Genomic DNA, 12,833 nt, shown 5'->3' with positions numbered 1-12,833 from the left:
GCACTATGGGACTTAATACCTGAGGTCATCAGTCCCATAGAACTTAGAACTACTTAAACCTAACTAACCTAAGGACATAAGGACATCATGCACATCCATGTCCGAGGCAGGATGCGAACCTGCGACCACAGCGGTCGCCGGGTTCCAGAATGAAGCGCCTAGAACCGCTAGGCCACACCGGCGGCCATTCTGCTCTCTCCACGATAAATAATGGCTATTGAAGTGTCTGATACGGAGTACCTGGCAGTGACAGCACAATGCACCTAATATGAAAAACATACGCTTTTGGGTTTGTCCGGATACTTTTGATCATATACTGTATATTTGAAGCTAGTTGTAAAACGGTGGACGATTAAGCCATACTTCGTCGGTTGTTACCACAGAACGTGTGGTATATTACAAATCAACAGTTTTACCTGAGATGAAAACGAAAATTTGTGTAAGTTTTCAATAGGCTCTATTTCAAAATGTATTTAACTAGTTATTGGTTTTTGATAATTCTTCTGCTTAATTTGGTTTCATTTATTGATTTCTGGTGGGTAGCCGCGTAATAACGTAACTGAAAGATGACCATATACAGTGTTTCAAGATTTTCTCGATTGCAGCGCTTTTAAATTTCAATCGAATATTTGTTCCTAGGTACATTGCCATGTTATACCGTGAAACACGATTTCATCTTTGGGAAAACCTTAACTATCGGGAGTAATTTTGGTAATATTAGAAGAAGGCTGCAGCACATAAAAAGTGAATGCCCACGTTTAAAACAGAAATAAGAAAATCTAATAAACTTCTATTACAGGCCTTGTTAGAGGCGAAATTCTGAAACATGTTTGAGGATACTCTCCACTTCTCTTTATTTATTTTGGCTTCAGTATCTTCAGTGAGATCTTTGCGATAGCTGAGTAAAAGACACATTTCCTACGGCGTTTGTTTTGCTGTGCCCAGGCAGTGACTATATTTCTGCATTTAACTGGATGACTCTGGGATAGCTTGCAATATTATGGCAAATTTCGATTAATGATAAGTATAATGTTACTGCAAAATATTTGGTGTAACCATGTTTTAAGGCAATAAATGTTCAAGGTTTGTTTACTTGAGTGTCCTTTGGCAATATTCCTCCGGATACTATTGGTAGGAAGAGATCATGTCTGTAACGAGTTAATAAAGTATACAGGGTGTCCCGTGGAGGAATAGGCCCTATTCAGGTATATGAAAGGAACGATCTTTCGAAGCAAAGAAAGTCTAGTAAACATAGGCTCTAAGATACATATCCTAAGAGTTATAAGAATTTCTTCATCTTCGATACTTCGAAATAAATCTATTCCTCAACAAGTTACTTGCTTCCCATATTTTAGGAGGAGTAGTATGCACAAAAGGAAGAAAAAATTGTGCAGTAAACATGGATTCTAAAATGAAAACCTCAAGAGCTATTATCGTTTTTTCAGTAGAAGTGACATGTTTCACAGAAGTGAAGATGAACATGTGTTCATAGCTGTTAATATATGCCTTTAGAGCCTGTTTTTCCTATTTTGTTTCGAGTGATCGTTCCTGTTACATCCCTGAAATTTACCGTAGACTCGATGCTCCGGCACTGGTAGAGACTGGAGCTAGACGGGAGACTGGAACTTAGACTGTTAACTGTGCTAAGCTTTCACCGTCGTTCTGCGATGACATGGACTTCGAGTTTCATCCTTATCCACCAGTGCTAATTGGATTAATATTTATAATCGAGGTCATAACTAGGTCTGTGATTCCAGTCTACTGATTGTTTCTGTGGAACTTATTATCATTGGTGTGTTTGTACATAGAGAGCAAATAATCTTATAGTTTCTCAGTTGCTAACTTGTGGTAGTGGTCAACTGTGCTGAATTTAGACAGTTCGTCAAGAAGTACAGTTTAGTCGTATTTCGTGTATTTGTGTTGAAATGGAAATAAATGTTCATTGCAAACGGCCGTGGGCAATCCTCTATTGATGTGTGCAACCACGTAGGACACATAACAATTCATCCAAGTTATCCGTTGTGCAAATCGTCATTATTAACACATCGTAATCTTGAATGATACACAGAAAGCCTAGTAGTTACTAAATATGGCGTGAACAGAGTATGGCCATAATGAGGAAGAAATAATTAATGATCATAATCCCAGCTTTATGAAAAAACCTGAGTTTTAATTCTGGCGTCCTTGTGTAAGAGTGATGCAAAAAGTGACTGTAACCCCCTTCCCCACCCCCTCCCCCTTTCATCTGGTGAGTCCTACCCACGATTTTCACTGTCGCGGGAATTTCCCGATAAGAAGATAGATAGTAGAATGTTTGAAACTTCCTGGCAAATTAATACTAAAATGGTTCAAATGGCTCTGAGCACTATGGGACTTAACATCTACGGTCATGAGTCCCCTAGAACTCAGAACTACTTAAACCTAACTAACCTAAGGACAGCACACAACACCCAGCCATCACGAGGCAGAGAAAATCCCTGACCCCGCCGGGAATCGAACCCGGGAACCCGGGCGTGGGAAGCGAGAACGCTACCGCACAACCACGAGATGCGGGCGGCAAATTAATACTGTGTGTCGGACCGAGACTCGGACTCGGACCATTTGCCTTTCGCGGGCAAGTGCTCTACCATCTGAGTTATCCAAGCACGACTCACGATCCGTCCTCGCAGCTTCAATTCCCCATAGTTTCAATCTGCCAGGATGTGTCATATCAGCACACACTCCGCTGCAGAGTGAAAATTTCGTTCTGGAAACATCCCCCAGGCTGTGGCAAAGCCATGTCTCTACAATATCCTTTCTTTCAGGAGTGCTAGTTCTGCAAGGTTCGCAGGAGAGCTTCTGAGAAGTTTGGAAGATAGGAGACGAGATACTGGCGGAATTGAAGCTGTGAGGACAGCTTGCTTAGCTCACGGAATTCCGTTTCAGCCGCGCTAGCGAGTGGACGTTGCTTACTGCTGCGCTGTACTTCCGTGTTTACATCGCTGTACTTGTGCTTCCCGAGCGCTGTCCGTCCCTTAATCTCCGTGTTTCTTCCCTTAACCTGCCTCTCAAGGAGAAATTTTTGGAAATTTGTGGCAAGTTAGTATTGGACCAAACTGCTAAGGTCATCGGTCCATAGGCTTACACACTACTTAATCTAACTTAAACTAACTCACCCTAAGGACAACACACACACCTATGTCCAAGGGGGGACTCGAACCTCCGCCCGGGGTATCCACGCGAACCGTGGCAAGGCGCCCTAGACCGCATGGCTACCCCGCGCGCCTCACACACGGAGGCGATTTCCTTGTGTACATTAATATATTAAAAATTATCCCAAAAACTTGCTGATATCCTTCATAAAGTGCTATTTATGCTTCAGTAAAGATTGGAGTACATGTAATTCAAAGAGCAGTTTTTACTTATTCATGTTTGAAGAAGTTTGAATGACTTTAAAAAAATTTTCAAATTTATTGTTTCTTGTAATTTAGTCAGTAACAAAATCTTCTGTTGTATTTCTTTAACATCAGCATAATTGCAATGATCAAACTGTATTTGCTTAAATCATATCATGTATAACGTGTGCGCATGGTTAGTACATGTACTTACTATGTATTTGGAACGTGTAACATTGTTCCTTAAATAATTTTTTTTAAATAAAGATGATAGAGCACTTGCCCCGAAAGGCAAAGGTCCCGAGTTCGAGTCTCGGTTCGGCACAAGTTTCATATCAGCCCACACTCCACTGCACAGTGAAAATTTCATTCTGGAAACATCCTCCAGGCTGTGGCAAAGCCATGTCTCCGCAATATCCTTTCTTTCAGGAGTGCTAGTTCTGCAAGGTTCGCAGCAGAGCTTCTGTGAAGTTTGGAAGGTAGGAGACGAGGTACTGATGGAACTGAATCTGTGAGGACGAGTTGTGAGTCGTGCTTCGGTAGCTCACATGGTTCTGTAATAAAAAACTGAGTCAACGGCTCAACATTGAACTTGAACGGGTGTCACGGGACATCCGCACCGAAGAAATGCAACGAACAAAATCGAACAAAATGAAAACAATAAAAAAATGGTAGAACACTTGCCGGCAAAAGGCAAAGTCCCGAGTTCGAGTCTCGTTCCGGCACACAATTTTAACCTGCCAGGAAGTTTCATATCAGCGCACAGACCGAAAATTTATTTCTGGAGCCGGATGTTTAATCAAAACACTTTTCCCCTTAAGAGGTCACACAGTGTTAACGGCGTTGAATGTATGTCGAGTGAAGTGGATTTTGATGTTTGTGCTTTTCGGGTGATAATTTTTTTGATTTTTATCGAAATTATTTACCTTTGAAGTAGTTTGGGAGGGGATTTCTTTCTCATTATCACCTTTAGTAAAAATTACTTGTATCTTGTTTAAAATCTCGCAAAGTATCGGTAGAATTAGCTATGCCATGTCAATTATATCAAATTAAATAAAAAGTGTGAGTGTTAGCAGTCGGTTTAACATCGGAAAGATTATCAGTCATTATTAGTACACGGGATTAAATGTCCGATCACGATGCGCTGGATAGCCGAGTCATTATGACCAGTCAGGTTGAGATCGCACTGCCGTGAGAAGAGACAGATGTCGAAAATGAAATAGCGGATAATGCGAATGATCTGCGAGAGGAAGCAGGCGAGGTGAATACGTTTGCAGCAGTTCCAGTTCTGACGTCAGAACGTCAGGATCTATGTGTGGAACCAGAAACAGAATCCATTAGTGTAGCACCGCTGCTCAGTATGGTGTCCAATAACACGAGGCCTACCGAGCGAGGTGGCGCAGTGGTTAGACACTGGACTCGCATTCGGGAGGACGACGGTTCAATCCCGCGTCCGGCCATCCTGATTTAGGTTTTCCGTGATTTCCCTAAATCATTCCAGGCAAATGCCGGGATGGTTCCTCTGAAAGGACACGGCCGACTTCCTTCCCTAATACGATGAGACCGATGACCACGCTGTCTGGTCTCCTTCACTAACCAACCAACCAACCAACACGAGGCCTATTTCCGTGCAGTTAGATTTCAGCATGCTTCGGACTTTCCTGCAGCAGTAATTTGAAATGCAAAATATGAAATTTTAGAAACAGGAAGAGCAACGAGAAAGGAATTTCGAAGGCAGAATAAGAGGTTTCATAAGGTGGGACCCACACTAGATTCTGTAACTGCGGAAAGCCACAGTACTGTGGAATCCGTTCGCCAAGAAGTGGCTAAAGTCAGATTAGAAGTAGAGATGACAAATTAGTGGATGAAGAAGTAGTTTCAGGACAAAAAAGTGGATTGATAAGAAGTTCAATTAGTTCGATGCATCACTCGGTAAGAATTATAAACAAGCGGAGGAGTATAATCAGAGACGTGAGAAAACGTTAAAATCCAGCCAAGTAATTCAGCATCTACGACCACAGTAAGCCGATGCACAGCAGAATCCATTCAAAAGAAAGTTGCGGAGAGTATATTGGAGAAAATGATAAAACAACTCAGGAATGTAATAAATTCACTTCGTAACCTGTTGAATAAGCCTAGTACATGCAGAGTAAATTCGAATATACAGCCGCAGAAAGCTACAGCTCCGTCGAATATATTCAAGATGAGGTTCATAAGATCGGAATAGCTAATCAGACGTACCCACAACAAGCGTTGATAAGAAACCACGAGACGAGCAGCAGCTGGAAAACGAGTTTGTGTTATCGGTAACAGATGTGGACGAGCAGTCTTGGAAAGAATCACCACACTATACAGCCGGCCGTAGTGGCCGAGCGGTTCTAGGCGCTACAGTCTGGAACCGCGCGACTGCTACGGTCGCAGGTGCGAATCTGCCTCAGGCATGGATGTGTGTGATGTCCTTAGGTTTAAGTAGTTCTAAGTTCTAGGGGACTGATGACCTGAGAAGTTAAGTCCCATAGTGCTCAGAGCCATTTTGAACCACACTATACATCGGAGTAGTAAGATCTGTGCTCGTATTTCATTTTTAAAATATCAAGCGAGTGATGTGCAGAAAGTCCTTGTGGTGCAATCGGAATTTGTAGCCAAGTTTATAGCACACATGTCTGAGTCTGCAAAACACATGGTTCGCTCTAATTCAGATCAGTAACTTGCGTAATTTACAGAGAGGTGACAAAGCTAATGTGACAGCGATTTGCACACATGCAGATGGCTGTAGCATTGCGTAAACAAGGTATAAATGGACCGTGTATTGGCGGAGATGTCATTTGTACTCAAGTGATTCATGTGAAAGGGTTTCCGACGTGATTATGGCCGCACGACGTAAATTAACAGACTTTGAACGCGGAATGGTAGTTAGAGCTAGACGCATGGGACATTCCATTTCGGAAATCGTTAGGGAATTCAATATTGCAAAAGCCACAGTGTCAAGAGTTAGCTAAGAACACCAAATTTCAGGCATTACCTCTCACCAAGGCCACTCAGTGGCTGACGGCCTTCGCTTAACCACAGGGAGCAGGGGCATCTGCGTAGAGTTGACAGTGCTAACAGATAAGCAACACTGCGTGAAATAACCACAGAAATCAATATCAATGTGGAACGTACGATGAATGTATCCGGTAGGACAGTGCGGCGAAATTTGGCGTTAACGGGCTGTGGCAGCAGACGACCGACGCGAGTGCCTTTGCTAACAGCACGATATCACCTGCGGCGCGTAGCGTGGGCTCGTGACCATATCGGTTTTAACCTAGACGACTGGAAAGCCATAGCCTGGTCCGATGAGTGCCGATTTCAGTTGGTAACAGCTGAGGATAGGGTTCGATTGTGGCGCAGACGTCACGAAGCCGTTGACCCAAGTCGTCAACAAGGCATTGTGTAAGCTGGTGGTGGCTGTGTGGGATGTGATTGCATGGGATAGACTTGGTCTTCTCGTCCAATTGAACCAATCATTGACTGGAAAAGTTTGTACTCGGCTACTTGCAGACCATTTGCTGCCACAATCGCGACTGGTTTGAAGAATATTCTGCACAATTCGAGCGAATGATTTGGCTACTAGGATTGCCCGCCATGTATCCCATCGAACATTTATGGGATATAATTGAGATGCCAGCTCGTGCACAAAATAATGCACCACCAACGCTTTCGCAGTTATGGACGTCTGTAGAGGCAGCATGGCTCAGATTTCTTGCAGCAGACTTCCAACGACTTGCTGAGTCCTTGCACTATGACGGACAAAAGCAGGTCCGACACGATATTAGGTGGTATCCCATGATTCTTGTCACCTCAGTGTAGAACGGTGTGGAGACCTGAGGCCAGATGTTCAGATGAATGTTATGGGTATGTGCATGCCCTGCCACTTTCCTTTCGTGGGCAAAATTATTGTCTTCTTTTTTAATGAATGGAGAGCAGATAATAGTTAACAGATAGTTGTATTTATCATACAGAATATCAAATTTGCTCCAACTGTGAAAGTGAGGTTACACAACAAGGTGGGAAGTATTCTTCCCACTGCCCTTCCTTGGAGTTAAATGACAAAAACAACTTTTTCAATATATGTCATATTTATTTGATAAATTTACTTCTCTTGTCACAATGATTGTTCACAATTACTTGCCATGAAATTTTCTGAAACACGGATCTATGCAAAGTGGTATTTGACAATATGTACAAACACAGCGAGTGCTCTTTTCCGCAGCTTTGGTACTACAATGACGGCACGTCCAGTAGGTTTCTCCTAAAATGAGTCGATGCTCCCCTACAGCTACATGACGAAAATCTTCAGGTACTTTACCCCTTTTTGCCAGAAAGACAGGTTTTTGTCCACGCCTTTTTTGGGATGAGAAGCCAGCGATCAGTTGTCTGGCTAGATGGATCCTGTATGTGAGCTGATCATGCTATCCACTTTCTCTTTTACTTATTTTCGACAGGATAAAACTGTTCACTGCAGCAACGTCCACCAGGAAATAAAATATTCTGTGCCAACATTTTACAGAACGTCTGCCAATAGCATACCTTTCTCGTAATTGATCAAACTTATCGACACCACCCATTACTTTGTTGTATTCTGCCACAACTTCAGGACAATAAATCTCTATACTAGTACCATCCTTGTTTTTCGTTTTCACTGTGGCTGTTTCTCATGGGTCATGAATTGAGGACAGGAAAGTGACTGGATGGTTATCCATTCATTTTACTGCAGAAATGGCTCCTTTTGTTTCAAACTGGAATTTCCTCGTTCCAATTTTACGTTTTCCTTCATAAATTTGTGTAAATCAAAAGTATTTACCTTACACTATAGCTTTGAGGAAAAATTCACAAAATGTCACGCAAACAGCACTGAAAGGCTCCTCTACAGAGTAACACTCAGCTATACAATGCCTCTGCGCGAAGGTACAGCAAAAACGGTGGGAACTTCCCATTGGAAGTAGTACCCTATACTGTTCACTAGGTGGTAGCACCGTACAGAGGTGGGAACTGTGAATCCCACGGGACCAGGAGCGAGTTCATTGTAGTGGAAAGCATGTTTCCCACGGCTCATGAAAGGGTTAAAACTATTTGCCGATATGAAAGTGAAAGAGAAAAACGAGTTATCGCGAAAATGTAAAGACACAAAATCACAAAGAGACATGGATGTTACCCACTCAAAAGCGACTGTGGTCACCACAAAATAACTACAAAGCAGGGACAAGAGTTGTTCGGGAATAAAAAGTAAAAATTCGATTCCAGGCAGAAGGTCAGACGCAAACTCTGTCATCAAGAGAATGACTTGTCTCCGAAAATTATCACTGATTTGCGAAATTTTATTGGGAAGATGGAATCGAGAGTAGACATGAACACATGAGTGTGGAGCAGTTGCATAATTTTTAAATAAATGAAAGAATAGGTTGTCACGTGATCGAATTCGAGAGTTGGTTGATTTTCCGCTGGCAAGTAAAAATATCACGCACAGTTAGTTAAGCTTGCTATCCAACCCATCCGTAGAGAATCCGAGGGCGGACGGAAAGGGATGCTGCACAAACAGGAATTGGCAATATCTCCAAATATTCTCGTCAAGCCTCATAGTTTTTTCTAAGAAAGAAAGTTTTCTATGTAACGCATATGTAGTATGCGATCAAAAAGTTTTCATTTGAGGACGTTGTCGCAGTGTATGTGAAACGTTAGGCGACTCCGATCGGGTTACAAAAAAATGGTTCAAATGGCTCTGAGCACTATGGGACTCAACTGCTGAGGTCATTAGTCCCCTAGAACTTAGAACTAGTTAAACCTAACTAACCTAAGGACATCACAAACATCCATGCCCGAGGCAGGATTCGAACCTGCGACCGTAGCGGTCTTGCGGTTCCAGACTGCAGCGCCTTTAACCGCACGGCCACTTCGGCCGGCGATCGGGTTACATAAACACCGACATGTAGCCAAGGGATTCGTTTGGCATCTGTATCTTTCCGACGTGCGTGCGGTAAATGCGGAAACGTGAACTAATGCGACGTTATTACCAAATGCGTCCAACAAGACCAATATGCTGTTATTATTTTCTTGGCTGCCGAAGGACAAACACCAGTAGGCATCCATCGGAGAATGAAGCAGATCAGTCGAAAACAACCATTGTGGAAAGGTGCCCCAAGTTCGTTGCAAGTCGCGATTCGACACAAGACACCTGTCGTTCTGGGAGGCCATCCTCATCCATTACGGACTACAACTCAAGTGGGGCACACCAGAGTTCTCTCCCTACAGTCCAGATCTCTTACCATGTGATTATGACGCATTCGGTCCGTTAAAAAGAGGCCTACAATCGTCGACGATTACTGTTGGAAGACGACGTGCAGCTGACTGTTACGGACTTCTTCACGTAGCAGTTCATGGTGGTTTACCAAACTGACCCCTTCAACCTGGTGCGTCGATGGGATGATTGCCTCAAAGCTCACGGCGATTTTGTCTGATTGGCATACCGACTCTGGACTGTATGACCTTCGAACGGAAATATTTTGCTCGCGCTTATATTGAGGACCTTTCTATATCTAGAGATGAGAGCACTAGGATCCAGCAGAACTGGAAGCATTGCGATGGAGAAGTCCTGAGGTATACGCCCTCTTTTTAATATTATTGTTTTCTTAGGTTAAATAGGCAATGAACATGAAAGTATAAGGTTCTTGTAGTCTTCATGCATACTAGTGAGCACATTAATGTAGCCCTTTTCCACTCTTGTTGTATAAGTTGATTTGCTATCTGATTTTTTTTGTATGAAGTAAAAATGTATATCTATGTACGAGGGTTGGAACTTAAATAGCGGCAACTATTTATTCACAACCGATACAAAAGGGTTACATGTTTGCACATGCGTTGTGTAGAACCCGTTGCCAACGATGTAGTATACCGTTAGCAGAGCCTGTTCTGTTCATGGTGCGAATGGAGCGGTCTACTGCCTGTCGAATCTCTGGAACAGTTCTGAAGCGAATGCCACGAAGCCAAAACTGAAATGCCAGTCCAAAGAATGGCGTCATTATAAGTCGCCGCGAAAGTCGAAAGTGCGTCAGAGCCCCAGTATGGTGAAAATTATAGTGATTCTTGTGTACTACTGTGATGGTGTTAACTTAACGCATAACATTCCTCCACGGCAGACCGTCAATGTACAGTATTACTGTTCGTTTTTGGAGCATCACCTGCGACCATCTTTGCGAAAGAAGCGGCGACACTTTCTGCGCAACCCACACATCATTTTGCACGACAATGCGCGGACGCATAGAACGCAAGCTGTGGCTGCTCTGTTAGATCGATGGGACTGGGAAGCACTGTACCATCCCCTATATTCCGCGGACTTAAGTCCTTGTGACCTTGATTCGATTGCGTAGATGAATGAACCACTTCGTGGCATTCGCTTCAGAACTGTTCCACAGGTTCGACAGGCAGCATTCCATGCTCATTTATAGTCATGAAGTATGTTGTGATGAAACGGGGCCAGAGTTGTTACATAAAGTTGTAAATATGGTGCTTCTAAGAGTGAACAAACTAAAGTGTAAACATCACATGTTACTTAGTTGAGTCGATGATGAGAATCTGGAGGACAGAGCAGCCATAACATTCATTTACTGTGTTTATACAATTCCTACCAGTTCCCCCTTTCCGAGTGACTGATTTCATGAATGACTGAATGTGTGACTGCTTTCACTTTAAAAATTTCACAGATAAACTAGGTTTTTAGTAAGGGGATGAGTTGTGCCGACTTAACCTGGAAGGAAAGTTTACCAGAGAGTTTTGGTCATTTACCGAATCAGAGCAGTCGTTCGGTGCATCAAAACCCAAGGTTTTTCTCACTGGTCTACCACTAACTCTCCTTCCCTACTCCTTTTAGGGGAGAGGTAGGGAACGGTCACTCAGTGTTGCGTTACTCAGCTGCCGGCTTCATACGTATCTGGTCACGCTTCGTTTAGCGATGCAGTAGAGTTGTGGAGTCAGGTATAGGAATGAGCAATTTTAATTCGTAATAAAGACAAGGTCATTTTATTGACAAGTGATCTGACAGGTAATTAACCATTGTAGAAATACGGTAACAAATGCAGACAAAGGAAACACACATCTCAGTGAAGGGCACTCAAAAAGTCGCATGAGTACACAGCATACCTCCTCTTGCGGCAACGCAGGTATGTGTTCTCACATGCAAACGATCATAAAGGTGCCGAATGGCAGCCTGCGATAGACTACCCTAAGCACCTTGCACCTTTTGTTGTAATTTGGCAATGACTTTTGCAAGCCGTGGAGAACAAGTAAGGTCCTGTTAAATCATGTCCCATGTGTATTCAGTTAGCGAGAGCTGTGGTACACCATGAAGAGCATAGAGCGTCACAATACCCGTATGTGTATGTGCATTGTCATGATGAAGAAGCACATTACTTTCCTGTCGAAGAATTGGCAGTAGCCTGTGAATTGTAGTGGGCACTGGGTACTTTACCCTGCATGAACACCAAATTTGACAACGAGCTGCAACTAAAGGACTCCAATGCCATGAAGCCTGGGATGGGACCTGTGTATTGTGGGCGAATGCATTATCGAATAAACTCATCAGGTCAACGCCATAAATGTGTATGTTCGTCCCTGACATATAGAGAGAACCTAAAACTAAACCAACTAAACTCCTCCCGAACAGGCCATGAAAGACCAACGGTACCGACCGGCCACCGTGTCATCCTGAGCCCATAGGCGTCCTTCGAAGCGGATATGGAGGGGCATGTGGTCAGCACACCGCTCTCCCGGCCGTATGTCAGTTTCCGAGACCGGAGCGGCAACTGCTCAATCAAGTAGCTCTTCAGTTTCTCTCACAAGGGATGAGTACATCCCGCTTGCCAACAGCACTCGGCAGACTGGATGGTCACCCAACCAAGTGCTAGCCCAGCCCAACAGCGCTTAACTTCGGTGATCCGACGGGAACCGTTGTTACCACTCCGGCAAGGCCGTTGGCCATAGAGAGAACCTACTTTCATCAATGAAGAAAACAGAACGCCACTTCACTCTCTAGTTAACTCTTTTGTGACACCACAGAAGCCATCTTTGGCAGTGTCATGGTGTCAATGGTAGCCAGGCCAAAGGCACACACGACCTTAATCATGCTGCAAACAGACAGTTTCCAATGGACTCTGATGGCACAACGAATGCAACATGTTCCCACATTTCGTCCCTGGGTGATGTCCGGTTTGCCAACGCTGCTCGCACGATGGGTCGATCTTGACGTGTGTCTGCACTACGTGGACGTCCAGAACCTCGTCTACAAGTGTGGGAATGTCCCGCAGACCACTGTTGAAAGCAGCCGTACATTACCGATACATTGTGTCAAACACGTGCAGCAGTCCGTCTATACTTTCATCCAGTTCCCCGCAGGCTCAGAATGTGACTCCTTTCTCAGGGCTTAGGCTG

At 43.7% G+C, this 12,833-nt stretch overlaps 1 pseudogene; it reads right to left on the bottom strand.

Annotated features, from left to right (window-relative positions):
• Positions 1 to 12,263: 12,263 nt before the first annotated feature.
• Positions 12,264 to 12,381, bottom strand: LOC124724037 (annotated as a pseudogene).
• Positions 12,382 to 12,833: the final 452 nt, after the last annotated feature.

Source organism: Schistocerca piceifrons, chromosome X (assembly GCF_021461385.2).
Source record: "Schistocerca piceifrons isolate TAMUIC-IGC-003096 chromosome X, iqSchPice1.1, whole genome shotgun sequence".
In the NCBI taxonomy this organism is placed as follows: Eukaryota; Metazoa; Arthropoda; class Insecta; order Orthoptera; family Acrididae; genus Schistocerca; species Schistocerca piceifrons.
The sequence above is the reverse complement of the archived record's forward strand: the minus strand, read 5'-3'. Positions and strand labels throughout refer to the sequence as shown.